The sequence below is a fragment of the Pelobates fuscus genome, chromosome 7, assembly GCF_036172605.1.
Source record: "Pelobates fuscus isolate aPelFus1 chromosome 7, aPelFus1.pri, whole genome shotgun sequence".
Classification (NCBI taxonomy): Eukaryota; Metazoa; Chordata; class Amphibia; order Anura; family Pelobatidae; genus Pelobates; species Pelobates fuscus.
This window is the reverse complement of record NC_086323.1, coordinates 173382159-173404771: the sequence shown is the minus strand read 5'-3', so window position 1 is coordinate 173404771 and position 22613 is coordinate 173382159. Positions and strand designations below refer to the sequence as shown.

The window sequence follows — 22613 nt, the reverse complement described above, 5'->3', positions numbered from 1 at the left end:
ATGGAAAGTGACAACATCGTGATAGAGATATGGTTGGAAGGAAAGCATAGCTGAGAAGGACACAAGTGGCAGAGGATGAAACAATTGGGGTACATATTTAGAACAGAATAGGGAGTAAGACAAAACTGAGACAGCCTATGTCAAGTTCCAGGTTACATTATAACTAATATCAATTTTAAGGAGCACTATAATCCTTTAATAATATACTATAATCCTATGATAATATTATAATCTGTATTCTTAACATTACAGTGTCCCCAGCTCTGCTTATATTAATGTCTCCTCAACCAGATGCATAAAAAAATATAAAATAAATTAAAGATTTATTTACCTTTTCCCAGTTCCGAGTATTACTCGTGCTGCATACATTTTTGCCTCCAGCAATGTCATGGAGGAGGCATGGCCTCTTTCAACAATGTCCAATCCAATGTTTCTCATAGAGGAGCATTGTGACCCAATGTGCATGCATGGTTACACCATGCATTTCATTGATCCAACATCACTTGATGAAGTGATCAACTCAAATCACTTTGTTTAGACAGCCCCTGCCTGTGACTTACACAGCTTTCCTAAACACTTCCTGTAAAGAGATCTAATGTTTAAACTTCCTTTATTGAATAGTGTGTTTAATCTAGAATCTCTTATCTCCTGCTCTGTTAAAGGGACACTATAAAGGTACCCAGACCACTTCATTTCAATGTAGCGACATGCCTTTGTCTATTTAACCCTTAAACATTGCCATTGACAGCCACGTATGTCTCTTGTGGCTGTCAATCTGAGTAAAACTCTGCTATTTCTGTCAGATGGTCTCATAGAGACCATTGTATTTGTACAGCGTGGCATTTTACTGCGCATGAGCACTAGCCTCCCAATGCTTTCCTATGGGAAAGCATTGAGCTAGCTGAGAACATAAGTCTTGATGATTTCCTCCGTGAAGGTGGGATGATATACTGTGATGGAAAAAAGGTAAGTAAAACTCTTTATTTCCCTTCATTGGGGGGCAGGCACTGGTTATGGTGTCTGGGGCCTGTATGTGCAACGTTTCAGTATGTAACCCTGCACATACAGAGTCTTACCCCTTTGCTGCTGAAGCTGTAATTCCACCTCTGACTGCATCATCTGGGCATTATTAGCCAGCCGGGAACAAGAGCTAATGTTGGTTTTGTGCAAAATGGACAAGTGGCAACAAGACACACAGCATTATGGAAACAGGCGTCCAAAGGCAGCATGCCAACCATCTTTGTCCTCCCTTAGCCTGTCCTGCCCTACATTCCTACCATTATATTGCTCCGCCTCCACATCACATACTATTCTAAAACCATCGGCATTAATATGCTTTGTGTCCGGTTGACTCTTGGCATTGGGCATGTTGATTTGAGGATTTTGTACAACAGCTGGGCCTTTAACCCCTTAAGGACACATGACATGTGTGACATGTCATGATTCCTTTTTATTCCAGAAGTTCCTTAAGGGGTTAAACACATTTCATGAAATTCCTGTTGCAAAGTTCCAGAGCCAGTTTGGAATTCTGTAGAGTGATTTTTACGTGCTGCGTGCATGGTCCAACACGTTGTGATTGAGTTGTTTGTATTCCTATATGCTTCCACATCAGAATAATAGTACATACAGTTGACATGGGAAGATCTTGTAGTGTGAAAATGTCATAAACTGACTCATGGCAAATGTTGTAATATGACAATTCCATGTTTCAAGTCACTAGGGTATTTGCTGGGCTGTTAGCTGTAGGTGACGCTGAAACACCTGATCTCAATAATTAGTAGAAGTATCCACATACTTTTTTACCATATAGTAAAACGTTATTTCAATGCTTTGCTGCAGCCTGACTTTTGCCCAGTCAGATGCTTCCTATAGAGAAGCATGGGGAATAAATTATGCTTGAGCGCAATTGCACTAGTCTATCACACTAATGATTCTCTGTGAGGAGCATAGTATCTTAAGCTTTTCAGAGAGAAGTAATGGACACGTACAGCATGCAGTTACTGCATACTTTACATGCTGATCTTGATCATCCAATAACAAAAAAAAAATTTTGTGTCAGAAATCATTGGTGGCTGTCTTAAAGGGACACTCCACTACCCAAATATAAATAACTGTTTAGTAGATATATCCCCAATTAAACCATTCATACAATATATAATAACTTTTTTCATTGGGGTATATCTAAATAAATGTGAGGAACTGACTCTGCTGGGTTTCGAACCCTGGTTTACATGCTGCTAAACCTCTTCCTTACCACTACACCAGCCTGCCTTTTGCAAATGTACCTGAGATCTGGTAACCTTGACTCTATAAGCATTGGTATCAGTGACAAGTCTCTTCAGCTGTGTCTGGTCATGTGTCTGGTTCTTGGCCTATAAAAGTCACTTCCTGTCTCTGTACCTTTGCCAGATTATTGTGGTTCCTGTACTCTCTAATCAAGCTTGTTCCTGTTTCTCCTACCTGTTGCTGATTTTGGACCGTTTTGACTTTGCTGCTTCTCCTTCCCACTGACCTCGGCTTGCCTCACTACGATTATCATCTCTTTGTTCCAGTCTCCCATCTCTGCTTAAGATCAGAAGGCCACTCAAGGCTCAGGGGCTCAACCACCTGGGTAACGAGTGGCTACCTCTGGCAGAAAACATTGCTGATCTGGCTACTGGACTCCAAAACTTTGTAACATCAATATCATTACAGAATAATCTGGCCCATTCATGAAGACCGTCGGATCAGATTCTGCATTGGCCCAGCAGGTTGCTTTTAATGCAAGAACTATGCAGACCCAGGCACAGACCATTCAAGTGCTGCAAGATCAGGTAGCTGAACTGCAAAATGAAGTTCGATCAATGCATAGTGAGCTTACCAGCTACAGGGCACATGATGTTGCGGCTGCTGCTGCTACTACTGTTACACCTGCACAAGATGCCCGCTTGCCTCTACCAGAAAAATTTGGAGGAGACCGCAAAAAATTTAGGGGTTTCCTAAATCAATGCCGTTTGCATTTCATGATGTTACCTAACCGTTTTCCATCTGAAAGAGAGAAGGTGGGATTTATTTTCTCCCTATTCAAAGATGAAGCCCTGGCTTGGGGCTCCCCTTTTCTGGAACAGGACAGTCCAGTCTTGGGAAATTTAAATGACTTTCTTGAGGCCATGTGCCTAGTTTTTGATGACCCCAATCGCTGTGCTACAGCAGAAGCCACTCTCCTTCATTTACATCAAGGGAGGCGCTCTGTGGCTGAATATGCTGCTGAATTCAGACAGTGGGTTGCTGATACTACTTGGAACCAATCAGCCCAGAGGTTCCACTTCAGAAGGGGTCTCTCAGAAGCTATAAAAGATGAGCTAGCTCGTGTTGATCTTCCTGTTGAGTTTGATGCATTTGTGCGGTTGGCTATCCGTATTGATCGGAGACTTTCAGAAAGAAGATTGGAAAGACAGGGCTCTTTTAAACCAAGTGCTACTCCTACTTTCTATTCAAGAATTTCTACTCCGACCCCACAAACACCTACAGAATCTGAACCTGAGGCTATGCAGGTAGATCTAATAAGAGGGTCATTATCCAATGAAGAAAAACAGTGGCGACGCACTCACAATTTATGCCTGTATTGTGGTAGTGCAGGGCATTATGCCATCAATTGCCCTAGCAAGTCTAAAAGAACAATAGCTATGACTGCTGAGGGTGCACAGATTCAACACCAATCCCAGATTTCAGACCAACTGGATTCTGTCACACAACCCTTGTTTTCTCTGGCTCAGGGTGAAGAGGGTATGATGACTCAACATCCTCATTTGGTGGTGCCTATCACTTTGCAATATGGTGATAATAAAATTTCAACTACAGCTATGATAGATTCTGGAGCAGGCGGAAACTTTATGGACATCAAATTTGCAGCAGGAAATAAAATTCAGTCTATCCCTAAATCTTCACCTGTGTTAATGGAAACAGTAGACGGTTCTCCACTTACGTCAGGCCCGGTTACACATGAGACTGTGCCCTTAAAATTGATTCTGGAAGTGAATCACCATGAGTCTATATCTTTCCACCTAATTTCCTCAACACAGTTTCCAGTGATTTTGGGTATACCCTGGCTTGCTCTGCATAACCCACAGATTGATTGGAAGACTAGAACTTTGTCCTTTCCTTCAGAACACTGCTTAATGAATTGTCAACCCTCTAAGGCAACACCTGTTGCCACAACATTTAATGAAATGGTTGATACAAACTTAACTAAGCTTCCTCTACAATATCGGGATTTTGCAGATGTCTGTGATAAGAAGAATGCTGATCAGCTTCCACCTCACAGGCCTTATGATTGCCCCATAGAGCTGCTACCTGGAGCTGCTATCCCATTTGGCCGTATATACTCCCTTTCTGAGCCTGAATTGAAAGCACTTCGTGAATACATACAAGAAAATCTTGCCAAAGGCTTTATTCGACCATCTACTTCTCCAGCAGGAGCTCCTATATTCTTTGTAGAAAAGAAAGATGGCAGTCTACGGCCATGTGTTGATTACAGGGACATTAATAAAATCACTGTTAAAAACCGCTATTCCTTGCCTCTCATTCCTGAACTTCTGGAGAGACTTCGTTCAGCTAAAATATTTACGAAGCTTGATCTACGGGGGGCATATAATCTGGTTCGCATAAGACCAAATGATGAATGGAAAACAGCTTTCAGAACCAGGTACGGACATTACGAATATCTAGTAATGCCATTTGGGCTTTGTAATGCCCCTGCAACTTTTCAGCATCTAATCAATGATGTTCTACGGGATCTCCTGGATCAGTTTGTTGTGGCATATTTGGATGATATCCTGATATTTTCTGATAATCTTGAAAATCACAGAAAACAGGTCTGCATTGTTCTTGAGCGCCTTCGTACCCACCACCTATACATTAAACTGGAAAAATGTGAGTTTGAACAAACAGAAATTCAATTCCTGGGATATGTAATAACTCCTAAAGGTTTAAGTATGGACGCAAGTAAAATTAAAGCTGTGCTGGACTGGCCCATCCCCAAGAATGAAAAAGATATTCAGAGATTTGTGGGGTTTGCCAATTTTTACAGGCGTTTCATTAAGAATTTCTCTGCCGTTATTACACCGATCACTGAACTTACACGTAAAGGGACTCCTTTTCAGTGGTCCAATAAGGCTGACACTGCATTTTCCAGATTAAAGACTCTGTTTACATCTGCCCCTATTCTGGTACATCCTCAGCCAGAATTGCCATTTACTGTAGAGGTAGATGCTTCTGATTCAGCTGTTGGGGCTATACTGTCTCAAAGGACTGGACCTAAGATGTTGTTACATCCATGTGCCTTCTATTCCTGCCAGATGTTACCAGCAGAAAGAAATTATGACATAGGGAATAAAGAACTTTTGGCTATAAAAGCTGCCTTCACCGAATGGAGACATCTCTTGGAGGGAGCCACCCATCCAATTACTGTCCTCGCAGATCACAAAAATCTGGAATGTATTCAATCAGCTAAGAGACTGTCAGCCAGACAAGCACGTTGGTCCCTATTTTTCTCAAGGTTTAATTTTTTGATTTCATACCGCCGTGGTTCCAGAAATGGCAAGGCAGATGCCTTGTCTAGGATAGCTGACCCCCTCCATACTACAGTAACCAAAGCCACCATCTTGCCTGAGAGTAGATTTTTAGGAGTTACCTTTCCTTCTGATCTAATGTCTCACATTAAAAAGGGCTACGCTGATGATCCAGTTTTTCGTGATCCTCCTCGTGATCATCATATGACCATGCTTAATGGGTTTTGGATTTTTCAACAACGTCTGTTTGTTCACGAATCAGTGCGACTGGACATTTTACGCCTCTACCATGACTCAAAACCAGCAGGTCATCCAGGAATCCGAAAGACACAAGAACTACTTACCCGATCCTTTTGGTGGCCTAAATATTATGAGGATGTTAAGAAGTATGTGTCCTCTTGTGATGTATGTGCCAGACATAAGACTCCTCGCTCATACCCTGATGGCATGCTTCAGCCTCTTCCTATTCCTCATCGTCCCTGGGGATCTATATCCATGGACTTTATTGTGGAACTACCTCCCTCTAAGGAACACACTACCATTCTTGTTGTTGTGGACCGGTTAACTAAGATGAGTCATTTCATACCAGCTCGTGGTCTCCCTTCAGCTAAACAGACTGCTGACCTAGTTATTCGGGAAATATTTCGCTTGCATGGAGTGCCTGATGAAGTAATTTCTGACAGGGGAGTGCAGTTTACATCTCATTTTTGGAAATATTTTTGTTCTATTCTAGGTATTAATGTAAATCTGTCGTCAGCTTTTCATCCACAAAGTAATGGACAGACTGAGCGAACCAACCAGACGTTAGAACAATATTTGCGGTGCTATATTAGTTACCTGCAGGATGACTGGCTGGATTTTCTACCCACGGCGGAATTTGCCTATAACAATGCCCAACACTGCTCCACTTCTCTGAGCCCATTTTTTTGCTAATTATGGTTACCATCCAACCTTCCTAGTGAGTCTCCCAATTACTACTTCCATTCCTGCAGTCACTGACCGGCTAACCGCCTTACGAGATTCCCAAGAACTGTTGAAGAAGACTCTTTCGGATGCTCAGGAATGTTACAAAAGAGCTGCTGATAGGCATAGAAAGGAGGCCCCAGTTTATCATGTTGGTGACAAGGTTTGGCTGTCAACAAAGAATCTTAAGCTTAGGATTCTTTCTCATAAATTGGGTCAAAAGTTCATGGGACCTTTTGAGATCATCGCTCAGATCAATGCTGTCACCTTCCGTCTGCAACTTCCAGATTCCATGAAAATACATCCGGTGTTTCACGTTGCACTGCTTAAACCTTTTCATGAAAATACTTTCCCTGGTCGAGCCCTGCCTGCCCCACCACCAGTCCTCGTGGATGGTGAAGATGAATACGAGGTGGAAAAAATTCTTGACTCCAGGATATTCCGCAACAAGCTTCAATATTTGGTTCTTTGGAAAGGCTATGGTGAAGAGGATAGATCATGGGAACGAGTGGACAATATTCATGCTCCTGATCTTCTTCAGTCTTTCCATGCACAGTACCCTGCTAAACCAGGAAATAGGGCATCCAGAGGCTGCACCTGTAGAGGTGGGAGTAATGTGAGGAATTGACTCTGCCGGGTTTTGAACCCTGGTTTACATGCTGCTAAACCTCTTCCTTACCACTACACCAGCCTGCCTTTTGCAAATGTACCTGAGATCTGGTAACCTTGACTCTATAAGCATTGGTATCAGTGACAAGTCTCTTCAGCTGTGTCTGGTCATGTGTCTGGTTCTTGGCCTATAAAAGCCACTTCCTGTCTCTGTACCTTTGCCAGATTATTGTGGTTCCTGTACTCTCTAATCAAGCTTGTTCCTGTTTCTCCTACCTGTTGCTGATTTTGGACCGTTTTGACTTTGCTGCTTCTCCTTCCCACTGACCTCGGCTTGCCTCACTACGATTATCATCTCTTTGTTCCAGTCTCCCATCTCTGCTTAAGACCAGAAGGCCACTCAAGGCTCAGGGGCTCAACCACCTGGGTAACGAGTGGCTACCTCTGGCAGAAAACATTGCTGATCTGGCTACTGGACTCCAAAACTTTGTAACATCAATATCATTACACACAGACTTCCCAATGTAGCTCAATGAGAAGTCTTCGCATGGCAGGTGCTCTGAGCAATTACTGCCTCTTGAGTTTAGCGCCACTAAGCTAACCAAACCAGAAAGTAACATGACCGTTTGATTGACAGACATGGGGTTATAACAATTTATTTTATAATAAAAACGCTAATTTCTATTGCAATTTGGACTTTTTGTAGAATGAAACAAAGATGACACACATTTCACAAATAAAGCACTTTAGCAAGCTGAAGTGTTTTAAGAGTCTGGAGTGTTCAGTTAATGACACTAGTAGTCAAAAATATATGAAAACTGCAAAATGCGACAGTCTTGTTTCTCAGAAATTACTTGCAAGACCCCAGGGACAGCATCTCTGCTCCAAAATTATTTCAGTAATGCCACAAAATAGCTGTAATACTGTTTTTCAAATTGTGACTTGCAATGTGTATAATACAATAGTATACATATTTTCTGGTATAATATGTCTAACATTAGACTGTCCCTTTAAAACAAACATGCAATGCTATATTTCTTAATAACAGCGCCTAACAACCTAACAACACATCGCAACACGCTAATTCTGACATGTTTTATGAAACAGTGAATAAAGGTCATTAATACCAATTTCTCAAGCATTGTAGAGACTGATAATTAACTGCTAAGAGCTTTTGAGGAGGTTGTAGTTACCATGGACAATCTTATCGTCATCAGAGACACAAATATTTCATTCAATTCATTGGTTCACTTTAGATTGTGGTGTTTGCTATATGTAAACGGAGAGAACTTTTATGTTTCTGTCAAAATGAAACCACTCAATGTAATTAAGGTACAAAGGAAATCTATTCGGGCCACTGAAAGTGCCCCACAAATGGCAAAAATGTTTTAGTAATGTGTTATAATGTCAATCACTGCAAATAACCTTGTTACGATCCCATTCAATTATATTTATAACTAGTTAACTATAAGAGTGATCAATATTTACAAGCAGGTGATTCATAGAAAATGTTCGCGCATTGATCGGTATGAGCTCTGAAGGTTTTCCATTAAAGACAAAATAACTATAAACATATTTTCAGATTGTTATGGGTATATATTTTAGTGTTTATTTAAAAAAAAAAAAAAGACAAAATAAAAACCCCAAAACAACTAGCAACAAAACAAAGAGGGCATATAGCGGACACAAATAGAAAATTTTCATTATTCCACAATCATCCATTGTGCATTAAAGTACTGGGTAACTTTCATTTGCACCATTGAATAAAACAATGATTATTATCTATAACTTTCATTAGCCTTGTTCATATGATGCCTCCTTTTCTTTTAAATGTAATGATCTATCAATTTTTCAAAACCCAGTTCAGACAAGGCAAAGTCAAGGCAGACATTGCAAATGAAATTGGGAAATAGGAACATTATTACATTTCTCCTATTCTGTGTATGCATTCTCTATGCCAGCATTTCCCAATTGGTGTTCCGCGGAACCCGAGGGTTCCGAAATAACAAAATTGGGGTTCCGCAGTGACTTGCCCATCGGGTGGCCCATGCATTTAGGGCCACCTGATGGGCATTGTTGCACAGTATGGGATGCTGGGAGGAAATGACGGGCGGTCACTTCCTACCAGCTTCATATAGAAAACACAGAGTGCATACGCCAGTGTGTGTATCTGACAGTGTGTGTGTATCTGTGTGTTAAGGTGTGTGCCAGTGTATGTGCCTGTGTGTATTTGGCAATTTGTGTATCTGAGTGTGTGTATCTGTGTGTCAGTGCCAGGTTGTGTATCTGTGTCTGTGGGTCAGTGTTTTCGGTGTGCGTGTATCTGTGTGTTAAGATGTGTGTGTGTATCTGAGTGTATGTGCCAGTGTGTGTGTCTGTGTATCTGTGTGTTAAGGTGTGCGTGTGTATATGAGTGTGTGTATGCGCCAGTGTGTGTATATGTCTGTGTTTGTGTATATGTGTGTATCTGCGCCAGTGTGTGTATCTGTTTGTCAAGATGTCTTCATGTGTCAGTGTGTATCTTTGTGTCTGTGTGTTTATGAATGTGTGTATATGTAAAGTGCTTTTGTGCGTATCTCTGTGTTGATGTGTATGTATAGCTGTGTAAGTATGTATGTGACATACATCCCAGCAATCAAACACAACATGCCAACACACCCCTGCAAACACAAACATTACATACAAAAACACCCCTGAATTCAAACCCTAAAATTATATACAAACACTCAAACACCAATACTACACACATGCATTAAAGCCAACACTACATCCAGGGGCGTATTAGCCGCGAGGCAAACAAGGCATTTGCCTTGGGCGGCATTTTCCAGGGGGCGGCAAAAAACGCCGCCCCCAAATGCCCAGGGCAAATGTCTTGTTAGCCTTGCGGCTAACAGACATGCTGGGCTGGTTGCTGGGCGGGCTGGTTGCTGGGCGGGCGGGCAGGCTGGGTGGCCGGCGAGGGAGCTCTTCCCCTGAGCTCTCTGCTCAGCTCCCTCGCGCGCCGCCCGAAGAGTGAGACTGGGAGCCGGAATATGACGTCATATTCCGGCTCCGCCTCCCAGCCTCACTCTGCGGGCGGCGCGCGAGGGAGCTGAGCAGAGAGCTCAGGGGAAGAGCTCCCTCGCCGGCCACCCAGCCTGCCCGCCAGTGCCGCCCTGCAGCCACTGAACCACCAGGGAATTGGAGAACCCCCCCACCCCCAGCATTCCCAAAGGTAAGGAGGCTGGGGGGGGGGAAGTAAATTAAAAAAAAGTGTTTTTGTTAATGGTTAATGTGTGTGTGTGTGTGTCTGACTGTGTGTGTCTGATAGTGTGTGTGTATGTTAGTGTGTGTGTGTGTGTCAGTGTGTGTGTGTGTGTCTGACTGTGTGTGTCTGTTAGTGTGTGTCTTACTGTGTGTCCGACTGTGTGTGTCTGTTAGTGTGTGTGTGTGCGTGTCTGACTGTGTGTTTGTGTGTGTCTGTTACTGTGTGTGTTAGTGTGTGTGTGTGTGTGTGTGTCTGTTACTGTGTGTGTTAGTGTGTGTGTGTGTGTGTCTGTTAGTGTGTGTGTGTGTGTCTGTTAGTGTGTGTGTCTGACTGTGTGTGTATGTTAGTGTGTGTCTGACTGTGTGTCCGACTGTGTGTCTGTTAGTGTGTGTGTGTCTGACTGTGTGTTTGTGTGTGTCTGTTACTGTGTGTGTGTGTGTGTGTATGTTAGTGTGTGTGTGTCTGTTAGTGTGTGTGTGTCTGTTAGTGTGTGTGTGTCTGTTAGTGTGTGTCTGACTGTGGGTCCGACAGTGTGTGTCTGTTAGTGTGTGTGTGTCTCACTGTGTGTGTGTCTGTTAGTGTGTGTGTGTCTCACTGTGTGTGTCTGTTAGTGTGTGTGTTTCCGACTGTGTGTGTTTGTTAGTGTGTGTGTGTCCGACTGTGTGTGTTTGTTAGTGTGTGTGTGTGTGTCCGACTGTGTGTGTCCGACTGTGTGTGTCTGACTGTGTGTGTCTGTTAGCTAGTGTATGCGTATCTGTCAGTGAATGTGTGTGTATTTAGAAGGCGGGGGAAGGGTTGGGTGGGGGTGGCGCGCGCGCGCGCGCGGGGGGGGGGGGTGTCTGAGTTTTGTCCTGCCTAGGGCAGCACAAAACCAAGATACACCACTGACTACATCCAAACAAACCTCTAAAAGCAAATGCAAACATTACATACAAAACACACCCCTGTATTAAAATGCTAAAATTATATACAAACACCAACTCTACACACTCTAGCACACCTGCTCCTAAGGAAAAAAAAAGAGGGAAAGGGGATCCTCTATAAAAATGTTGACTTTAACTTTACCCCAAAACAGCCTTGTTGAATAATGGTTTTGCTTTTGGCACACACAATCTTTTATAGAGTTTACTGTAATAGAAGATTACATTGCATTACTCATTTTAAGAAACAACTTCTTATAAATTTAATAAATTTTTCTTCTTTCAATCGATAGTGTCCAGCACATATGTTCAGCCAGCCTTTTAGAAATGATCAGATTAATATTTTGGACTGTACTTGTAGAATGTCAATTATTCTGAAGGTGCCTTGATATGCTAGGAGTTTTTTTTTTTTTTTTAGCAATGTATGTGTGCCTGGAGCTATATATTTTGCATTGTTTGTTTATTTTTTTAGGTTATCAGAAAATTATAATGCAACTTGGGCAACTGTGATCCTGGCGTCACAGACACCTGGATGCAGAACATTATTTTGATACCTGAGGTGTGCATGGTCGTCTTACTAACCCCTTCAGTTTGCAAAAGTCCAGTCCAGACATGCATGTTTCTATGGCAATGACTCCACCTCTCTATCTATAAGCCCCACCTCATTTTGTAATCACACACACACACTAACTGACAGTTACACACTCTCACTGAGAGGCACACACTCTCACTGACAAACACACACACTCACTGAAATGCACACTTACTGACATACACACACACACACACACACACATACACACATACACACATACACACACACTCACTGATGCACTCTCAATGTGGAGCTGGGCCTGGAGGTGGAACACTCCTCCCACAAGCAGGCAGATCGGAGCATTGCCACGCGGTACTATGGCAATGCACCAACATGTACTCTTGGTAGTAGTCAGCCTACACGCACCGCCACTGAACCACCAGGGCTTGAAAAGTCTCCCCTCCTCCCTGGCCAAAGGTAAGAAGAAGGCAAGAGGGGGGAAATACAAAGTTTTTTTTTTTTTTTTTTTTAAATATATACATTAGCTCCATTATCCCTCCCACATACACTGAAATGTTTAATATTGTGTTCTGAAGTTTCGAGGTGTCTATAAGCCATAGCCAACCCTCATGTAACTATATAAATTATTTTACACTTTAACCTGTTATATAATATTTATACTTATCTGTTGTCATCTTGTTCCCGGAGGTTCTCCATCAAAAGAGGAGTGTGTGGCATTTCTCCATTATAAGCTTGGACATAAATACATTTTCCTGTCCTATTGTGTTTTACATCCCACCTCCAATAGATTGTAAGCTTGTTTGAGCAGGGTCCTCTTCAATCTATCGTTCCTGTAAGTTTTCTTGTAATTGTCCAATCTATAGTTAAATCCCCCCCTCTTTTAATATTGTAAAGCGCTAACACTATATAAATGACAATAAAAATAAAAATACATGATCAAACTCACAGCATCATTGGACAGCCAAGTGCAGCACCAAGAGGTGAGCCCTTTTTATTTTTTATTTTTTTTTACCTTCACTACATAATTTGTCCCAGTAGATGCTGGGGTGAAGAAACAAGGAACTGTTACCTCTCTGGAAGTGACAGTTCTTCTTTAAACATTATATATTATTTGTTCTTTTTCTCAACCCAGTACCGGTAACTTTGCAAAAAGGTAATATTGTTAATATATATATATATATATATATATATATATATATATATATATATATATATATATATATATTAAATCCACTTAACATGCATTTATCGATGAGCTTTGCTATGATGGATCCAGCATCTTGTTTTATCTTCCCTAGAAACAATTCTGACCTCCAGACTACATTAAAAAGGAGCTCAGGGAGATGTCATCTACTGTCTGTAACACAGAACACCTTGAGTGTCCCATTACTGTTTCCATAAACCAGTTATTTTTATTTTTAATTAATACTTCACTAATCAGTCTACATCATCATTCATCAAAAATGCCTCATCATCCTGTTAATTAATAGTTTCATGCTATGCGTAGTGTTTCTGTGAGAATGTGACCACGGGCCAAATGTCATTGCAAAACCATTACTGTTTCGGGAAGATGCAAATAATCTTACTCAGGGAGGACTGCAAATATTCAGTACTACAAATAAATTAATTGCATTTGAATAATCGGTGACTTTTTAAAATTGCAGTAGCAGATGTGTCAGAAATAATATTCTGAGAGTAGCTCACTAATTGTAATAATAAAATTCTCATAGAACATTCTCAACTGTTCCACAATTCATCAATGGAATAATCCAGAATAATCCAGCGTTTTCATACAACAATTTAAAGGGACACTATAGGCACCAGAACAACTACAGTTAAATGTAGTTGTTCTGGTGAGTATAGAATGCCCCTGCAGACATTTTAATGTAAGCAGTGCCTTTTCAGAGAAAAGGCAGTGTTTACATTGCTGCCCAGGAACATCTCAAGTGGCAATCACTCAGACAGCCACTAGAGGTGCTTCCTGGGTTAAAAAAATCACCTTTTTACCTAGAGGTAATGGGGGGCCAAGACAGTTATTTAGAGCTTTAGTGTCAGGAATACATAGTGTTCCATTTAATTTGAAAGTTAGGTGTTTTATATGATTGAAAAGTGTATTGCCTTTCATCGCTCAAGATTCAAATTAATTTGTTCAATCAAGCAGATTCGGTCGTGCCCAAGTACAGCTCTACGAAAACTAAATATGGCATGCCAGAAAATGCATTTGAGAATCCTTACATGCGTGAAAGAATTTTGTTTTTCTTAAAACTTTATAAACCTTTAAATTAGATACAGATATAGATAATTATTTGTTGTGGTTATGGAACACTGAGGCTAATGTTTTGTTTTTTTGTTTTCTTCTATTTTTTTGTAAAATGTTTCTGCAAAGAGAACATAATGGAACAGAAAGACATACATCCATTATTCATCCAACCTATTTATACATATTTGTCATGCATTTTGTCCATGGAGTGTCCCTTCAATGCTAAAGATAATTGCATAACCATTTATCTCACAGGACTATTCACTAAAATGAGAATTGAAATTGAACTTCACATTTTAGGCCAAGGTAGCCAAACCAGAAGCATAGCTGACTCCAATTTGGTTATTTTGGCCCTAAATCTGCCATTCAGATTTTTGTAAATAACTCATTTAGTGTGTAATAATGACAGAGTGCAATAAAATGGCAGTTATTTATTAAATAATAATAACAAAGTATTTAACCAGGAAAGGTACATTCAGATTACTCTGGTTTCCAAGTACGTCCTGGGGATGATACCTTAGCCCAACATCCAGGGGCTGTTACTATCACACAATTTAATGGTACTCAAATCAGATACATAGGCACTTTTGTTTGACATACCTACCAGTGGCAGAGTTGAGAAACTTTAGGTGACTTACTGATAGCAATTTCTGCAACTAAAATGTAATTTAGAGCAAGACTAATGTGTGTTACTTAAATAGACTGCATAAGTACCAACAGTCCCGAATGACTTTGCTGCAAGGGGATTTATATGGAACGGTGGGACTGGGCACTTAGATGGTGACATTTAACATAGAAAAAATATATATCATTTTTAGTTAGTGGAGTGATATCTTCTTGATCGAAGGGGATATCTGACTGTCATTCTGGAGTCAAAAAGGATTATTTGCCTAGTTTATTGCAAAATTGGAAGTGCTTCAAACTGTTTTTTTTTTTTCGTTTTTTTCGTGAGAAAGATCGAATTTGATGGACGCATATCTCCTTTCAGTTAGATAACTATGTAACTCTGTGAAATAAAACCTAATACTCAAGGATATAATGTTTAATTTGTGGTATAATAGGTTCTTGATCCAAGGAGATATCTGACTGCTGTCTGGAGTCAAGAGGATGTTTTTCCTAGTATTTTGCAAACTTTGAAGCACTCCGAACTGGGTTTTTTGCCTTCTTTTGGATCAATAGTCAACAGAAAAAACAGATGTCTGCTTTCAATTCGGTCCAAATAAGGGACTGTAGATAATTTCTTACTGATTAACTGTAATAAGGGGAATTCAACTAATGTGAAATATGTTTAGTCTTGCTTTCGTAATTTTTGTTCCAGTAGCCCATTGACTAAATACATTACTACTTTATTTAGTTAGAACAAAGCAAATGCATTCTCTTACCCTTCCTAACATTTCGCATGCCTTAAAAGGGAGACATTTCTTTTAGGGAATAGGGCTAATATCGTGATCTTCTGAGGGGGCTTTTCTGAGATATCTTAGTTGTCTTCATGACCTAGCTTCTGAAAGCTATTCAGCACAAATGTTTTTAGATGTTAGAGCAGCATTCCTTTCATGTGTGTTTCTCTCTAAAAGCCCACACCGGACTATATTTAATCAAGGCATTTAACTTCAAAGGAGACTATTAACCAAGTCTGACTGCAGAATGAAATTTTTTTTCATAAGGGTAATCAATGGCGAAAAGGAGCTTGTAATTTTGTGTATACAATTTTAGCCATAGGACTATTTTCATGAAGCCCATTGTTTAAGTAAATATGTGCTGTGGATTAATGTATTAATTTTGTGGACATATGATCCTTATTTGTAAAGATACTTGCAAATTAATAGGTTTCTGCAGCCCCTCAATAGTCCAACTATTGAAATATATCCTTTCAACCACACATGACATATTCCATTGAGCAGAGGAGCTGGTTACTTGTGCATGCTCTACCTTGAGCTTCCATTCGGTGACAGCAGCTGTGATTGCTAAATGTGCCTTTTCTGCAATCAAAATCACTCCACAGTCAGACTACATTGTCTCTGGAAGTTCTTCCCCTATCTCCCAGAGAGAGTGCCAGCAGTTTAGAGACTGCAGCAAACATTTACCATTTTCAAACGTTGGTCACAATAACAGATCACAAAAGGTCTGGTAAACCTCTACATAACAGGCAGTCTAAACTCCTATATAAAGGCAATGCCTGACATGCAAAATAAATCACCTACTATCCTATGAAGCAATTAATACATTTATTTGTGCAACATCAAAGTAACAACGTGCAGCACATAAGGACATATGCACACTTGGATGTTCATTCAGGATAATCCATATCCCCTAAATTGTGTCCCATGAAGCAGGATGCCAGTGGGCAGGATCAAATAAGGGGGTCAGTGATGTGTACTACACCACTAAAACTGCCCAAACTAAGCCAAATCACCTGGATACCTGGCAGATTTTCTTGGCTGGCCCACCAATGGTGGACCATGCAAGGAGCACTGTTTCAATTCATAGTGCTCTGATCATAGAACAAGCACATGTAATGCGGTGCTCGCAGTACACTTATTGGGGGAACTTAATTGGTGTCCCCAAAAGCTGAACACTAAGGAACAAAATTGGTACTGTGAGAAAGCACCCTAAAATTGTGATTGTCCCACCCAAATCGGGAATGTTTGGAGGCATGGAAATATGTAAAGATGTTGTCATAGTATTTACCTATGTTAAAGTGAATCGAACTGCTGATTAATGCAAACGTTTTTAGTTCCATCTAAATATTAACCAATTATCAATGTTTATTTACATATTCCATCTTTTTCATTTAGAATTTGTACATCTTCGGTGAGCAACAGGGGGATTAAAAGGTTAACAGCAGGCGACAGGCAGAGCAACAGAATAAAGTATCACAAGGGCTTTAATTCCTCTACAAATAGCTATTTGACTTTTGTGACTAGAATTATGCTTTAGTAAAAAATATATTTTCAGTAGTAATGGCTTAATGCTGACTGCTTGCTCTAATATGATGTTGTCCTGTTACATTTTTTAGAGCAGCATGCACTTTTTTATGTTTTTGCTACTAATTAGGCACATCCCCTACAATAATAGGCTGTGCGGGTTTTCTCTTCTCTTTGAGTTAAAGTGCAGTAGAAAAGTGCAATAATTTCCAGCAGCTGCAACACTTAAAATTGGATCTCTCAAATCCACCAAATGTACAGAATGTAGAAATAGGAGAGTTAAAAAGGGGGTGGTAGAAACCAAACCACTTGAAACAAACTCCCAAAAGTGGAGCGCTAGCAGTAGAACTTACCCCTACAATACAGGGGTATTAGGTATCCCAGACATAGGTTACATGTAAAACAAAAAATAAAGAAAGTGCAATAGTGAAGTATATCAAGGGTTAGTGAATGAATCCTAAGTACAAAAAGACCAAACTCACAAGTCTAGAGGCAAGTAAAGGACTGGCTCAAATCTCAAGCGTCTTGGGTGCATAGGGAGACACCTTCCCTCTTTCGGTTTTCTTTCTTTCACACTCAGGAGAAAACACAAATAGGAAATGTCTCTCTAGTGTAGTATATTAAGACCAGGAGATGAGTATAGAAACGCTTCTCGGAGGATCTTTTCAGCATTTGGACTTTGATTTTATTGTTTATTGATCGGTTTGATCTCATGGTCATGCATGTATTACATTGATACTGTCAGAATGCTTTCTATGTAGAGGGAAAGGTTCATGGTGATTGAATGATTCAATCCTTTTAGATCCAAACATATAAACTGCAATCCATGGAGAACTAGCTTCTTATTTTCAGATTAATAAATCCCCTGACTCCACAATTGATTTATTTTGGCAAGCAAATAAAGCATTTATTAAGGGGCTTTTTATTAAACATATTAGCTTCACCAAGAAACAGTAAAACCTGAAACAGATTGTGGATTCATTTGCCACATCCTACAGTGGTTTATATAATTTAAAGGACAGTCCACGTTGACACCTGCCTGAGAAGAAATCGAGCAGTTCTTGTCCTCTGTGGAACTCCCCAGCTTGTCTCCAGAGTAGCACAATCACCTCTCCAGACCATTGAAACAACAAGATGTGTTACAAACTGTGACTTGCCTGCCAGCGCACAAATATCCAGGTCCAGATGGATTTTCCAATAGCATCCAACCATTGCTATAATCAGAGTGCTTTACCTCCAGAGATGCGTCAGGCAAATATATCCACAATATATATCGACAATACCAAAGCTGGGTAAACCATATCCCAGTTATTCAAATGTTCAACCTATTTCCTTGCTAAACAGTGCTGTGAAATTTTATGCAAACATTCTAGTGAATAGCTTATCCAAATACTAACACAAATCATTCATAATGACCAGGTGGACAGCAAGCAAGGAGCAGATAATATGAGAAAGATCCTGAATATCCTCTCTTATATATCCATAACCAAAATGGAGGGCCTTCTCCTTGCACTTGAGGGGTATAGAAATGGACTGCAAAGTCTCTCACCTTTCTATGTTCGCGGTCAATATCCTTCTCAAGGTGAGAAGATATCACTTATCTAGGAGTAAAAATAGCATTGTCAAAATTATTAGATTGAATTATACTCTTATGATGCAGAAGTGTAGAGAGGATCTTTTTAAATGGAAGTTGATTACATTACCCTGGCTAGGTAAAATTAATGTGTTAAAGATGGTGTAACTTCAAAAAATCCTCTAGATGCTCCCGATGTTACCAGGTAAAATCTAGGTATCCTTTTGCAAAAAATTACAGGCCGTGTGTAATATAAGCATTAGCTTAGAGTTCCCTTGGCCCTTCTACAAGATTCATAAAAGAGGGAGGTGTAGGCCTGCCACATTATTTGGCTTACTATCAGGCTTCTATATTAGAATCGGCAGTAAATATGCATGCACCTAATGATACACTGCAGTAGGTGGACATGGAGAGGGTTCGGGTCCCCCGAGGCATGCTGGTGGACATCTTGTGGGTGCCTAAATCATTTCGATATAAGATGCATTTTGTATTACCAATGATGTAATTGACATTCTGTATTTTGGACCAAATTCAGAAAACTATATAGACTGCACAGAAATTCCACCAATCAGTGCCAGTCTCAGAGCTGGGGGCTGTCTCACTATGGCTAAATTTAGAATTTATCACATAAGTACACATACGATTAGTTGTTAAGATGTTGTCCCTATGTTAAAGAACCATGCTAGAAACCAATTTAGTTTTATGACACAATGGAGGGCAAATGGGACCAGGCGCCAAAAGGGAAACATTGGATTGAGACGTTGAATGCGCTAAAGGGCCTCACTTCCTGTTACTCACATATTGAAGCCCATACAAAAGTTAGTTTATAGGTGTTATCTGACACCAAGCTGACTCCATAAAATATATATTCAAACACACCACCTTGCTGCTGTCGATGTAGAAAGGGAAAGGGGACCATGATGCACATTTGTTGAGAATGTAGGGTTATTAAACCATTGCGGATGGAAGTTACAACTATATTGAGGGTATTACATATAATAGACATGACAGCCAATCTATATACTTTTTTATTTCTTTAGTTCATTTATTTCTTTAGTTCATTTATTTCTTAAATTTTATTATATCCCCAATTGGACAGACACATGCTTCTAAATATCTGAAAGCTATTGTAAGCTTAGTAGCAAGAAATCTCACAGCAGGGAACTGGAAACAGGCTACTTGCCCAACACAAAATAATTTGATTGATAAAATACAGCAGTATTACTTATATGAGCAGATGTCTATAGCATCTGCAAAGAGTCAAGTAAAATTTATAGAGGATTGGAAACCTTGACTCGACACTTTAGCATGTAGTCTATCAGAACAATAATGGAGCATGATAGTAGAAGGTAAAAGTAGAGAAGGGAAATGAGGGGAAGTGGAATAAGGTTAGGGAGTGAATTAGGAAAGGGAAAGAGGGAAAGGGGTAAGGAAGAGAAGTAAAAGGAAAGGCGAACGAAGAGGGAAAAAAGGGAAAAAAATAAAGAAAACTCCATATATTGATTACGTCCTTGTATAAATACATATAGATGCTTTCATAGATATGCCAACCAGGAGACCTTAGTGAACAGAGAATGGGGGGCTAGTGACATGCTGAGTATTCAAAAATGGCATGTGTATGACCACTGTGAACAATTATGAGATCATGATTGATATTATTACTTTGTTATGTATTTTGTGGGATTGTTATTATGGTTATTTTTGCTATTTATAATATGCACCACTTTTATGGTCTTTCCTGCTTTCCCTCTTTTCTTTTGTACCCCATATTATTAAACCTTGTAATAAAGTATATTGACAGCCACTAGAGATGGACATCCTCAGTGTAATGCCTTGAAGCATCTCGTAATAGCCAGGTTTCATTGTTACCATTGAGAACTGCACTTGGGCAACCTTGGAATGGCTCACCTACATTAAAGTGAACCTGTCATGTGATTTGTTTAGTATGTAGAATTTAGTTTTTTATGCTGTCTACTTTCTGAGTACATTTGTTTTACCCATCTACTATGTTTCCTTAGTGGGCTGCAACTTCCTCACAGTTACTACCCTTCTTTGGGAAGTCTTGCATCACTTTGTAATGCTTAACACAGCTCCTCTGGTGACACTGATATGCTGGCTTCATTACCAGCACCTCAGCCGATTGAACAAGGGATATGTGATGGATTCTTCCATTCCTACTCAAGGCTTGCAGGTTTGTGCATTGAGGGGAGCAGGGGGGGGGGCGCGGGGAGGTAAATGCTTACAAGCATTGAACACAAGCAAAAGAACAGCATGTAGGCATGTTTTCTTGCTAACATACATCAGCAAAGAGTCTATGCCAATAGCCAAATGACAGATGGAGGTGCATGATTTTCATAGCTATATTTTGAAAAATCTATACATTGGTTAACGATTTCACTAGCACAATATATAGATACATTGAAGTGAGGAATTACATTAAACAAAGTACCATGACAGCTTTTTTGTTACAATAAAGTAATAACTCCAGTAGTTATCCAACTGAATTACCAACTGCTGACATTACAGAGTTATTCACTAAAGTAAGACTTGGGACTTCAAGGTGAATTTCAAATTTGAGGTCAAAATAATCAAAGTGGAAAAATTCTCCAATTCGGCTACACTTCCAGTTTAACTGGACTCCCAGAGTAACTTACCTATCCATATCTGTCTCTTGCTCTCCTATAGAGCCACACTCCACTCTCACCTCCAGTTCTGCTACTTTCCACCTTGTTTGGTGGCTGTCACCATTGCTGCCCTGTTGTGTATTTGCACCCCACCTCCTATAGACTGTAAGCTCGTTTGAGCAGGGCCTTCATCTATCTATTGTTCCTGTGTCACTGTGTAATTGTTTCACTTGTTTTTAACCTCCTCCCCCCCTCCCCCCCCACCCCCACCCCCACCCCCCTTCATAATACATTGTCCTCTATATTGAAATTTGCTTTTATTTCCTGACAATTTAAATGGCCCGGATAGTGTTCCCATATAGCAGTGAAATACAGCCATTTCTTAGACTATACATAAAGGGAATAAAAATATATTTAAAAAAGTCTACAACAACAAACCAAAATACAAACGTAATATTAGTTCCAATCTAATTATTTTCTTAATTCTTCACATCAAAGTTTTTATTTTGACTTAAAGGACCACTATAGTGCCCGGAAAACACTCTCAGGGTCCCCCTCCCGCCGGGCTCTCGGGGGAGGAAGGGGTTAAACTTACCTCTTTCTCCAGCGCCGGGCGGGGAGCTCTCCTCCTCCTCTCCACTTCCTCTCCGCCTCCTCTCCCCCTCCTCGGCTGAATGTGCATGCGCGGCAAGAGCCGCGCGCGCATTCAGCCAGTCCATAGGAAAGCATTCTCAATGCTTTGCTATGGACTCTGGCGTCTTCTCACTGTGATTTTCACAGTGAGAAGCACGCAAGTGCCTCTAGCGGCTGTCAATGAGACAGCCACTAGAGGCTGGATTAACCCATTTATAAACATAGCAGTTTCTCTGAAACTGCTATGTTTATAGAAAAAAGGATTAATCCTAGCTGGACCTGGCACCCAGACCACTTCATTAAGCTGAAGTGGTCTGGGTGCCTATAGTGGTCCATTAAAGGACCACTCCCCACCCAAAAAACACTTCAGCTTACTGAAGTGCTTTATGGGTGAGGAGTACCCTAGTTTAACCCCAGTTTATAAAAGTGCTGATTTCTATGAGAAATACTCCCCATAGCTAACAGAAGTGGCAGGCATGCTCTACTTGAGCCTCCCTCTCTCTCACAGACCTCAGACAGCTGCTCAGCTCCAGACGTGCGCACGCGTGCACGAACTGGCGTGCGCACACGCAAAGGTGTGGGCATGTGTGCACGAGCTGGCGCCCGCGCACATCAAGACCAAGTCAGAGGCTTCTCATTGAGATGCCTCTGATTGGTAATTTCCCTGGGAAAAGGGGGAGGGCTTACAGAGGCTGCAGTCATAGGAACTGCAGCTTTTGTAAGCTCTTTTATACTATACTCCCAATAAATACATA

At 40.6% G+C, this 22613-nt stretch overlaps 1 protein-coding gene across 1 annotated transcript in view; it reads right to left on the bottom strand.

Annotated features, from left to right (window-relative positions):
* HRH1 (histamine receptor H1) overlaps window positions 1-22613 on the bottom strand; it is a 139145-nt gene that overhangs the window by 65508 nt on the left and 51024 nt on the right. Inside the window, exon 2 of the mRNA XM_063426932.1 lies at window positions 18578-18629. The gene's annotated coding sequence lies outside the window, so the exon portion shown is untranslated. The remainder of the gene's footprint in view (window positions 1-18577; window positions 18630-22613) is intronic.